The sequence below is a fragment of the Dermacentor variabilis genome, chromosome 9 (assembly GCF_050947875.1).
Source record: "Dermacentor variabilis isolate Ectoservices chromosome 9, ASM5094787v1, whole genome shotgun sequence".
NCBI lineage: Eukaryota > Metazoa > Arthropoda > Arachnida > Ixodida > Ixodidae > Dermacentor > Dermacentor variabilis.
Genome location: NC_134576.1, coordinates 15,191,586 through 15,204,366, shown reverse-complemented (window position 1 = coordinate 15,204,366; position 12,781 = coordinate 15,191,586).

Here is a 12,781-nt window from a genome sequence, read left to right as displayed (position 1 = left end):
TCCGTTTATTAGGACCACACTTTTTGTATTTAGCTCTCATCATTGTAAACAGGTTCATAATGAGAGAAACCTCAGACGAAATGCTTATTTTTTCCTGGCATTCTTCTTCTGCCTTCTTTGTAAGCACAAACTATGGCCATGTAAACAAGGTAATCTTGCATTTATCCTGCCTAGAAGTGCCTCTTTTGACATTCATGCCTGTATTGCCTTTTCAGTGCCTAAAGTTACCTTTTTCCTTCTTTTCTCATGACTCCATTTTGTTAAACAAGAAACACTGAACACTAATGAATCTGAACAGTAATGTCGAAAGCATTGTGCGGATATATGCAAGGTGATCAGGAAATGTAAAATGAGTCATACACCCGATTGTAGCAAACTCTTACAGAGAAAACCATGCAGGTTTCTCGGAAGTTCTTTACGAACCTACTACATGCTTCAGACTGCTCCTGTGATTCAGATGTCTGCGATAATACGTAAAAGTAGGTTCTCACAGGCACATCTATTCTCTAGTTCATGACGTCTTCATTCCAGAGAGCCTCACCATGCCATAACACTAACCCCCGTATACAGAAATGGATCTTAACTTGAAGCCCCATGCTTGACTCCATTTAAATGACGCCTGTCGTGAACACACCAAAAGAAACGCAATGAGCATCTTGGGCTCGTTCACACCAAGCGTCATTTATATTAAGTCAAGCATGAGCTTCAAGATGTATTGCTGAATACGGCGGTAAGACTTGATAAAGGTTGCTATTAATTATTTGTCCGATGTTTCAGTTTTCTCATCAAGAATATCTAGCGTTTTCTGAATGCTACCAATTCTTGCTTCATTCTCCTTTCCACCACATGTGCTTCATGGCAATCTCTTTCATCCTTCCATCCCTTCTCCTTTCCCATGCAGTTGGCCAACGTGCAGGTGTCGTTTATGCGCTAGACAGTTACGATGTGGTCAGCAGGCTTTGCATTTCTCTGTCAACCAGTTTCTCTCTTTGCTTTTGTAATCAAGTCCGCCTGACTCTTAGCTTACTGTATAAAATGAAAATAAAGCCTTTTTTTCATGAAATGGGCAAGCACTTGCATCTCTTGCAAAGGATCTTCCAGTAAAGTTTCTCGTTCCTGCAATCACACTGAACATGCACGTGTATCATGATTTTTATGTATCTAAAACGCACCCCCCGAAAAAGTAACAAAAAGCAGCTATATTTTCAGATAACACTTGTGGCTAAGAAAACAAACCAAGACCAATTATGGGTGGTATCCATTTTTTTTTCAACATGCAAGGAGCATTGTGCACACACCTCTCCAGCATAAAGGGAGCACGTATGACCCATGATGCCCCAATGGCTCCCATGTCTGATCACCTAAAAGAAGGCAGGCCAAACATAAAATTTGTTTTTTGGAAATTCCGTTTATTATAGCTAAAATTTTATCTTGAAAACACAAGAAGTAGTCTTCATTTCAAGACCGTGCAACCACTGGCTGTATATTGCAGAGCATGAAAACATGAAAATATACTAAATTGAAATGGCAACAGCAAAGAAACACTGGCTTCCATCTTCTGCAATGCAGAAGAGAGTGACACTGTACACTGTAATGCAAAGTATGGACCCAACTTGGTCGTAGCATGCGCGCTCTGTGCTGATGCAACTTCAATTAGAACTGAAGTGTGGCATCCACTACTCGCCTGTGTCGTCAAAGGCCATTTCATGTTGCCACACATTCTTTACCCGCTACCTGAAAAGATTACATTACACCATGAAGATGACAAAGCTCACGTGCATTAGAGGAAAATTGGTTGGCTATCTTGTCTCCCATACAACTCCGCCAAATACCTGCAATTAGTGTAAGTATGCTAGTTCCTTGCACTGGTTCCCATAACATCTTTGTTGAAGGTGCTGGGTAACAATATCTCAATCGCTTCACAAACTGTGGAGATTATTGTTAATTTTTAAAGCGAACAGCTTTATTTGCCTCTCGACAGCATATGGCATAATTTGTTTAATGTAAAAGGTTGAAGCAATTCATCGGCATGTGCTTCACAATGTGCCTTGCACACGTTCCTCATTAACAAATATACTGTTGCGAGAGTTTTCATTTCAGTTTGCTGACACAATGACAAGAGATATGAGGGAAGCTATGAAGCTGCTTTTCTCTCCACGCCAAAAGCCAGCACCTATAGACTGTGCCAAAGATGTACTTCTCAAAATCTGGCTACTCCTTGACTAATCTGTGCAAAAATGTTAAATATGTGAGTCAGAAGTTATGTCAATCAGGCTGCCGCCACTCAAAGGGCAAAGCTCCTTGAAACAGCAAAGCTCAAAAAAGAAGGAAAGAAGAGCAAATGTGAATGTTTCATGCTTTATAATGTAGAATAAAGATTTCACCAACGCCAGGAATGCCACGCATCAGTGCCAGCGGAAACATCGTATTGAGAATGGCTCCTTGATTTGGATTACATATTTCAACTAACAATTCTGCTGTATTGATTTAGAGGTTGTATTTATGAAATCAGCAGCAATTCTGCTCGTACAGTTTGAGAAATACGCCAAAATTGATGCATGGTTCTTTTACATAAGAATTTGAAGGATAAATTCTAGGAAGCGTTACAAAGGCAGAAACTGTGTTCGAAGGTGTCAGAATAAGGGCCATTAAATGAGGTCCTTGAATAACTGAACAGTGCCGCTGCTGCAGACATATTAAGCATGAATTGCTTTTAGCTCGTGTTGTCAGCCACCTTCAATGAACCAAAAGTCAGAGCCATTATCCTGGCACTCAAACCAGCTCATCCGGGCCAACAGTCAAGACTGCAATACATACGCTAGTTACTTCCCAAACATGTTACAAAAAATATTGCTTCTGAGTTCTAAATATTTGCTCACAATATCACTCAAGCTGTAACTTCTAGTACGCTGAAGTTTTATTTGTCACTCCTAATAGCGACGTTCAGAGGCAGATGCAAGGCACTGTACACTTGATTGTTATTTTTTGGCACTGAGACACAGTTGCTTGTGCTCTTTTCAATGTCAGCAGTCTGTGAGGTCCACGGTGCGTCTGGTGGACCGAGACAAGATTTGCAATGGGGTTCTGTCTTTGACAGGAAACTTGCTTCCATATGGACCAGTGTACAGTATGCGTGGCGCGGTGTGGTGGGGTGTGCCGTTGCGAATGTGCGCTACACCCGTTTTAAGATTGTGGCTAGTATCATCTACAATCAATCTGCTTTGTCAGCAGCCATTTCATGCTTACATCTACTCTCCATTAAAGGAGAGCCAGTATTTTTAGTGTCACCATAACAGCCTGAAAATGCTTATACAAAATTCTCCAAAGAGAGCAAGCGCTTCCGAGCTTTTTAGTCTGTACATTCTAGCTATCTGAAATGAATCCAAGAAAGTAGTGGATGTTAAGGATATGATCATAGAACTATGGCATATTACTTCGAGGTAGATGAAGTGGTACACGAAGGTGTCCTGTGTATTCTATTTCAGTGATAACATTATAGTGAACTGTTAGATAGTGTTCAGGAGAGATGCCGCGCTAGTGCAGCCAGCATCAAATGCAATCAAAACGTGGCTTTGCTGTTGTTCAAAGCAGATATTGCATTCGCCCTACAGCAGGAAGGAAACGAAGCAACACCTTCAAGAAGGCAGTCCCCAAACAGTGAAAAAAGAAAGGTTGGAGGACACTTAAGCTGTGCCTTTAAGAGTGGAACACGATGTCATTAAAAGATCCCTGGCTGCTTCTCACGCTTCCGGGCAGCTGCAGCTTATGCTTCTGTAATGTTTCCCTGGAAATGCTGGGGGCAAACGCTATGCATAAAGGCGAGCTTTCTGGGGCGTGCCACTCCTGAGACAGGCCTGAAATGGCAGCTGCAAAAGGCATTTGTGTTTGAGTTTCCAGCGCAACAGAATTGTATTGTCTCGCATATTCAAATTGCAATCCAACGCTATCATGTCTCGAGGTTGTGTGCAAGTCATACTTTACGAATTGTTTGACACATTCTACTTTGAGAACATCAATTATTTCAGTAACGCCTGTGTGCCACTTGGAGGGCCTGCATGGATCGGGATTCATGGTTTGCGATTAATTTTCTCATATGGAAAAGGTCGCCAAGACCACTGCTGGATTTTCAGCAACACGGGGCCCTGAACGCTGTAACTGTTAATATTGTGAATCAGTTCCAGGCCAACAACACATGCACCATGCACAAAAAAAAAGGAATCAAAGTAGATGCACTTAGACACTTCCCAAACATTTTTTTGCAAGAACGGCAGAGGAAAAACCTTCGCTGCTAAGGCATCAGATGAGTAATGTGTAAAACATGCAATATAAAGCTTAATTGTACACCCGACAAGGACTATATTGCAATGTAGATTGGAGACGGAGTCTTGCAAAATAAACGCTTCTCTTTAATGGTGGGCCAGAATAAGAGCGTGCAGCTTACGCACTTCGTCTTTAGTGGCGCCGACTTTGCGCGTGCCCTACTGCGGTGCGGGAGCCCCACATCTTTGTGTCAATTGCCTCCCATGCGAAAAGCGACCGTCTCGGTCGTGTCAAAAAGTTCTTTCAGCGACATAAGAAATGAAGCTCCTCAGGTGCATCTCGGCGTTCACGTACGCGCATAGTATGGTTTCATGCACACTACATGAACAACTTCAGCGGGAGGACGACGACGGAGTGAACTGGGGTCAGAACTGCGGGGGACGACTTCGTAGGTCACGTCACTGAGGCGGCGTGTAACCTTCTAGGGACCAAAATATCGGGGGATCAACTTTTCTGAGAGTCCACGGCGACAGACGGGCGTCCAGACCCACACGCAGCCGCCGGTATTGTAATGGATGTCGCGTCGACCCTGGTTGTATCAAAGGGTTACGGTATGCTGTTGGCTCCGGATACGATGCCGAGCAAGCTGGCGTGCCTCTTCGGCTCTTTCTACGAACTCTTCTACGTGCTCGCTGATCGGGCTATTATCAGCCAGAGGTAGCATGGCGTCAAGTGTTGACCTGACGTGGCGCCCGTATACAAGTTCGAACGGCGTAAACTGTGTAGTCTCCTGTACATAGGGTCACATAGTCACATAGGGTAAGATCGCGTCTCACGTCTTGTGCTCTGCGTCGACATACATGGAGAGCATATGAGCCAGTGTTCTGTTCAGACGTTCCGTTAATTCATTGGTTTGAGGGTGATATGCAGTGTTCTTGCAGTGAGAGCTATGCGTCAGCTGGAGAACATCCTGCATAATTTCCGCTGTAAATGCTGTACCGCGGTCAGTGGTGAGAACAGACGGTGCACCATGTCGTAGGACGGTGAGGCGTACAAAGAACTTGGCCACTTCATATGAATTTACTTGCGAAATAGCTTCGGTTTCGGCGTACCGGGTTAAGTAGTCGGTAGCGACGACTATCCATCTGTTGCGCGAAGAGGTCACTGGGAATGGCCCAAGTAGATCCATTCCTATTTGTTGGAATGGTGCTTGAGGAAGGTCCACAGGACGGAGAAAGCCAGTCGGTTTAACTGGTGCTTTCTTGCGGCGCTGACAATCGTGTCAGGTCCTTATGTACCGTTGCACAGAAGATTAAAGCCGGGGCCAGTAATACTTCTGTCGTATCCTTGCCTAAAGTCTTGGCGAATCCCAGGTGTCCCGCACATGGCTCATCATGGCAGGCTCGCAAAATGTCGTGGCGTAGCGCCGATGGCATGACAAGGAGCTACGTATTGGGGCCGCTTCCACAGTTTTTCCTGTAAAGGACGTTGTTGTGCAAGTAGTATGATGATAAGCCGCACATGAGCGAGCAGGGTAAAACACCTTCAACTCCTTGGAGGTGTTCGATCCGCGGCAGCAGCTCAGCGTCAGCGCGCTGGTGCTCAGCCATATTTATGGCGTCGATAACGGCAACAAATGGCAAGTCATGGTCAGGGTCCAATGAGGTCGTAGGGAGTGGTGCACGTGACAAACAGTCAGCGTCACTGTGCTTCCTGCCAGATCGGTAGACAACTGTAATATCATACTCTTGTAAGCGAAGGCTCCAATGGGCTAGTCTGCCTGAAGGATCCTTGAGGTTGGCAAGCCAGCACAGGGCATGGTTGATCGCTGACAGCGTTAATGGGTCTACCGTACAATAGGGTCGGAATTTACCAATTGCCCACACAACCGCTAAGCATTCTTTTTCAGTGGTTGAGTAGTTTTTCTCAGCCTTGGTGAGACTGCGGCTTGCATAAGCAACGAGGCGTTCCGCACCAGCTTGCCACTGCACAAGCACCGAGACTCGCATTGCTGGCATCAGTATGGATTTCAGTGTCAGTGTCTTCGTCGAAATGAGCAAGTATCGGGGCCTCTTGCAAACGCTTGCGCAATTCATTGAACGACTGCTGCTGCTCGTCCGCCCAAATGAAAGGCGCATCATCGCATGTAAGCCCTGTCAGAGGCTCAGCAATTCTCGAGAAGCCCTTGACGAAGCGCTCATATTATGCGTACAAACTAAGGAAGCGTTGGACAACCTTCTTGTCTGTGGGTGGTGAAAACTCAGCGACAGCAGCTAACTTGTCGGGGTCTGGTCGGACGCCTTGAGGACCAACGACATGGCCAAAATATTTTAGCTCTTGGAACCCGAAGTAGCATTTTTCAGGCTTGATGGTGAGACCGGCAGTATGGATCGCAGTGAGGACACTCTCGAGTCATGCGAGATGTTCGTCAAACGTGCTCGAGAACATAACGACATCGTCCAAGTATACGAGGCAGGTTTGCAATTTGAGTTCAGCAAGCACAGTATCCATCGTCCGCTGAAACGTGGCAGGTGCGGAACAGAGACCGAAGGGGAGAACTTTGAACTCATAAAGCCCGTCCGGTGTCACAAATGCTGTTTTTTCACGATCCTGTTCATCAACTTCGATTTGCCAATATCCTGATTTAAGATCCAACGAAGAAAAAACTTGGCATGTTGTAGACGATCCAATGCGTCGTCGATGCGTGGCAATGAATAAACATCACGCTTGGTGACACGGTTCAACTTTCTGTAATCTACACAGAAGCATAGTGTGTTGTCTTTCTTTCTGACTAACACTACAGGGGAGGCTCACGGGCTGGTGTATGGCTGGATCACGTCGTCTTGGAGCATCTCTTTCACCTGATGCTTGATCGCTTCCCTTTCCACTGGAGACCCTCTGTGGGGATGCTGACGGACAGGACGTGCGGACTCGTCCGTTATAATGCAGTGGTTTGTGATGGACGTGCGCCGCACTTTGGATGACGTTGAAAAAGAGTCTGCAAATTCATTCGCGAGACTCAGTAGACGGTCTTTCTGATGGTCTGGCAGAGCGGCGTTAACGTGATTCCGTTCTTTCAGGCTGGGGAACCGAGATTGCTGAGACGATGCAGTTTCCAATGTGGCAATGTCAGTAACGTCAGTGATTTCGTGAAGAAATGAGCTCAGTTCAGCCATGTCGTTCCTCGCGGTACATGGCAATACTCGTTGCTAAAGTTTGTTAGCAAAACGACTGAACATTTGTTTTGCACCTGAAGAAGCCCTCTGGCTATACAAATGTGGCGCTCAAGAAGCAGGGGCATGTTTGCCTCACCAATTCCTTCGGCGGCGTCCTCCATGTCGCATTGGACAAGGGTAAGCAGGCTGCTCTTGAGTGGCAACCTGATGTGATCCTCAGTTACGCGAAGCACGATGTCACGGTCGTTGTCATTACTGTTCGCTATGGCTTGCGTAGTAGTGAAGCTGACTTTAGACTCTTGCAGGCGATGATGGCACCGTTCGCCTGAAGGAAATCCATGCCAAGTATAAGGTCCTTTGAACATTCGGGAAGAATGACGAAGTCGCCGATGTATGTGAAGCCCCGAATGTTGACTCGTGCCGTGCACCGGCCTATTGGAGTTATGAGATGCCCTCCTGCAGTACGAATCTGAGTTCCGGTCCATTGCGTCGAAACTTTGTTCAGTATACGCGCGAGATTCTGGCTCATAACAGACGTGTCCGCACCCGCCATGACTTCGTGGTCATTTATGGTAACAGGTACGTCGCAGGATACCGACACGGAACTACACTGCTTTCTCTGCGTCTCAATTACGCCATATCGCGGTCGTCGTAGTGGAGGATCTTCAGTGTTTGCAAAGTCAGCGACCTCACCTCCGCAGGTCGCTGGACTCAGTTTTCCCGGGAGGCTGGGCTGAGTGAGCGACGCCTCGTTGCTCTCGGCGTGAATAGGGGGCTGGAACACCTGTCTCGGACAGGTGGCGGTGACCAGGGTTCACGGAATCGTGGGGAAAACGAGGTCCTGGCGTCCGCGAGGTATTTTTCAATCTCCAGGACACGTTCACCATTGCGCGGGCACGGTGCATTCAGTGAAAATTCACGGAGCCCAGCTCGACGGTAGGGACACGCCCGGTGGAGGTGACCGGCTTCACCGCAATGAAAACACAAGGGCCTCCGGTCTGCGGTTCGCCATACGTCGCTCTTGCGGGGTGGTTGTGTATCAGCCATGATTGGCGTGCGGTGAGGCCTGAAGTCGCCAGTGGCTTGTTCAATGGCGCGCACACCATGAAAGTCCAGGACGTCGCTCACATCGCGAAAAATCGGGGACAATGAACTTCGCGCAGCTTCCGCATACAACATGCGAGGTTGTGGCTGCCGTACCTCGTGCTGTGGTGTCTCGCATCACTCTGGGACTTGGACTGCCTGCCTGATTTCCTCCCAGACGACCTCAGCCAGAGCGAGCTACTGTACCGATGTTGGAGTCACCTGAAGATTTTGAAGCTACTCTCGAACGATAAGCCTAATGAGCTCCCGCAAGGCGTCGGTATTGTCCAGGGATATAGCGAGACAGTCACGCGATAGGGTCGACACGTCGCGGTTCTGCCTTGTTCGCTGCTGCAGTGCCTTTTCCATTGATACGGCTTCCGCGAGAAACTCGGCAACAATATTTGGTGGGCTGCGTATTAGGGCACCGAATAACTCTTGCTCGACACCGCGCATCAAATTCCTTAGCTTCTTTTCTTCCGGCATGGACGGATCCGTGCGTCGGAAAAGTCAGTACATATCTTTGAGAAACATTGCGACGCTTTCGTCCGGCCGCTGTACTCTCGCCTGAATTGCAGATTCAGCTCACTCCTTGCGATTAAGGCTGGCGTATGTGCTGATTAGCTGGCGTCGCAATTCATTCCATGTCGATAAGGCCGCCTCACGGTTCTCAGACCATGTCCGCGCATAGTTCTTGAGGGAAAAGTAGGCGCTGCATAGCTTGCGCTCTGGAGTCTAGCCGTTGAATTCTGCAACACGCTCAAAGTGATCGAGCCAATCCTCTACATCCTCAAAGGTGTCCCCATGGAAGGACGTGGGCATTCGTGGCTGGATGAGGACGGCGTCGGTCGGCGCGGTCGAGGAAGATCGAACCGATGTATTCAACCTTCTGGCTTGATTGCGTAGAGGCTCGTGCTCAGGCGGCAGTCCTTGAAGTCGGCAGCTTGTCCGTAGCTGCACAGTAGTCAGCTTGACCGGACTTCGTACTGGGTTTGTAGACGGTGTTCGATCTAGGAGTGGTAGCATGTACCCCGCACTTCCACCAGAAAAATGTAAAGTAGATTGGAGACGGAGTCTTGCAAAATATACGCTTCTGTTTAATAGGGGGCAAGAACAAGAGCGTGCAGCTTACGCACTGCATCGTCTTTCGTGGCGCTAACCTTTGCGCGCGCCGTTCTACGGTGCGGGAGCCCCACATCTTTATGTCAATATGCACAAATTGCACGCAGAATTGACGTCGACTCGGGGTGAAGGTCGCTTTCCAAGTTCTACCTGGTGTTGTCTACAGGCAACAAACGCACTGCTGAAGAAGCTTACACAAACATTTTTTCATTTTCCTTCGCCGTCTTTAGTCTCTGTGTATTTTCTACATTTCCACCAAACCTAAATATTTTCCTTAGGGTTTTTCATGTTTGATCCCCAACAGTTAATGCTCATTACAGTGTTGAAGATGTTTGCATGCTTTTTTCTTCTACGCACAGCACTTAAAGAAGAGCCTTCCTGTCAGCCACCTAGGTCTACCCCTTTTGCTCAACTACATTTTTTAGCCCAATGATTAGAAAGACTTCTCTAGCATACCTGAAGGTCATGAAAAAGTAGAACAGGATTACCGGCTGCGTGAGATATTTGAAGACATACTAATGATTTTTTTTCAGACAAGATTCGAAACATGAGTTCCAAATTTATTAGCTTTCTTTTACCATTTTTATAGTAGCAACATTCTTGTATCATATAGCGTGTGTTGATCTTCGGCAGTGCTTCCACAATAACAACCTTTAGGGAGTTCTTATCTATGTGTAGCTGTTCGTTAGTCTCCTTCCCAGTAACCCCCGCCATACATAGTGGAATGCAGATTGAAGTATTTGGAACTAGGGATGCTACATCGAGGTTGATGTGGCTTCAAAAATTTACCACCGGACACTCGTGAGCCATGCAGGTGTTGTGAAAACAAATAAATTATATAGGGTGGTGCCTAATGACATTGTGCCCAAAAAGCTTTACTATGTCACCTGGGGCTGCTTGGCTAATGCCATAATCGGCTTTCGAGGGTTCTCACTCGTATCAACCCCTACCACCCGGAGGAACTCAACCACTGGAATGACACCTTGCCACGGGCATCAGTTATTTCTTTTTTGTCACAGATGATTATTAGACACGATTTCTTGTCTCACCCTGAAAACAATATGGTTCATGACATTTCAAGACCGTGGTGATCTCCAAGTTACTGTGGTTAGTGTGTAAGGCGACTAGCACAACATCAAGTTCAATCTCGTGCATCAGGCAGAATGCTGCTATTTCCAAATAAATTTGCTAACTAGGTCACAGAGGTGATTGTGGAGGTGAAGTCGAGCGCTTACAGATTGAGAATATGAATGGTTGAGGAGATTCAAAGCCGCAACCTCAAATACTTTGCGCAGCTTGCATGACAATGTTGAAACTCAAGCCTGGGTCGTTTGGACTAATATTTCACTGTTTTGTATGGCTACTTTTATAGAAGAGGAAATCCAAACTTCTCCAGGTTTAAGATTGGTTTTACGACAGCTATGACAGAGCCAACTCCTTGGTGCACGCTTATGGTAGTGTTGACGAAGCCATCAGGAGCACTCCACACTTTTATGGATTACACAAAAACTGAACAAGCAAGTTCTATAAGCATCATATCCAATTCCTGCAGTAGAGTATACCCTTCAGATACTACGAGTGATAGCTTGGTGTATGAAAAATTTATGCCCAAATTCAGGGTTTTGGCAAATCCCTGAGAAATGACGGAAAGTTCTTGACCACCTTTACAGTATCATTCCGTTGATTTCGCTTTAACTGCTCATGCGATTTGGTATCTGGCGTGCCCCAGATCAAATACAATGGTATATGAATGATATTCATCCAGAACTTATATGCGTTGCTTGTCATATGGTCGAGGTTATCAGTTGGTGCTCAACTAAACAGCAACACAACGAACTCTGCAGTACATTTGAGGGCACCCACTGTGCAAGAGTTGCCATCAACAAAGAGAAATGTAAGTTTGGCATCACAATAATATCCTACTTGGGGCATATCATCAACGAAAACAAGCTCAAAGCTGTCACAGACATGCCAAGACTATCCTCCAGAACTACAGCTGCTAATGGGCATGACCACCTATCTAGGTTTATTCGCTCCTAACATGACAAACACTACACCCATTGTACAGAATGCTTTTTTCAAAGCATGGTTTATCTGGAACCCACACAGGTTCAAGAATTCTCAAAATGGAACGAAATACTTTCTTCAGATCCAGTGCTTGGCTGGTGCTCCTCAAAATGAGAAACCAGCTGCTAACCACAGCTGATGCTTTGTGCTGTGGTCTAGTTGCAGTGCTCAGCCAAAAGCAAGACGAAGGGCAACATGTTATAGATACACCTCAAAATACTTTGCAGAGAAAGAATGCCTGGCTATGCCCAGATACAGAAAGAAGTGCTTTCTTTCTTGCAAGCTCACGATAAATTCTATAAATGGGGCAACAATCTGTTTTCCAATATAAAAATGTGCACATGATTGATGCATTATCAGGCATAATGTACATCTTAGGCAAAGACATTCCCGCAGCTGATACACTGTCAAGTTCTCACGTGAAGGAGAATAACAGGCACCAGAAGGGCCTACCAAGATTGAAGGCTATGCATGCTGCCTCTCCCCACCTTCTTTACAAGAACTGAAGAAAGAACAAGCGCTAGATTTAATGCTGCTGGCAACTTCGCATCTTCACTCGAAAGAGCTGGACAAGGTGTTGCAAAGTCACAAAGAATTCTGGCTTCACAAGGACAATGTAGTCCAAGACATGTTGATATTTTGGCAACAAAACCATCACGCCCAAGAAGCTACAGGAGCTTACCCACCCAGCGCTTCTCACTTGAAGGCCACTTTGGAGTCAATAAATGCCTAGCAAGACGACAAAGTACTGCATCATAAATACATACAAACAGCAAACGTCTTCAAGTCATGTCATACATGCTAGCACCACAGGGCTAAGAGAAGAGTGACACTCCTGCAACTGGGATTCCGAGAAAAGCTGTTACAGAAGTTCACCATGGACATATATTCTATTGGAGGGGCGCGGTGGCTCATCATCACAAAATACTAGTAAGGGTATCCTGAGCTAGTACTGGCTAGTTTGACAGGACCTGTGGTTGCGACTCGCTGCCTCATTGTTTTCACAAGGCGTCCAATAGTGTAGTGGTCCTGAACCGCAACAAACTGTAGCTTGCAAAAGGGCGCAGCTCGCT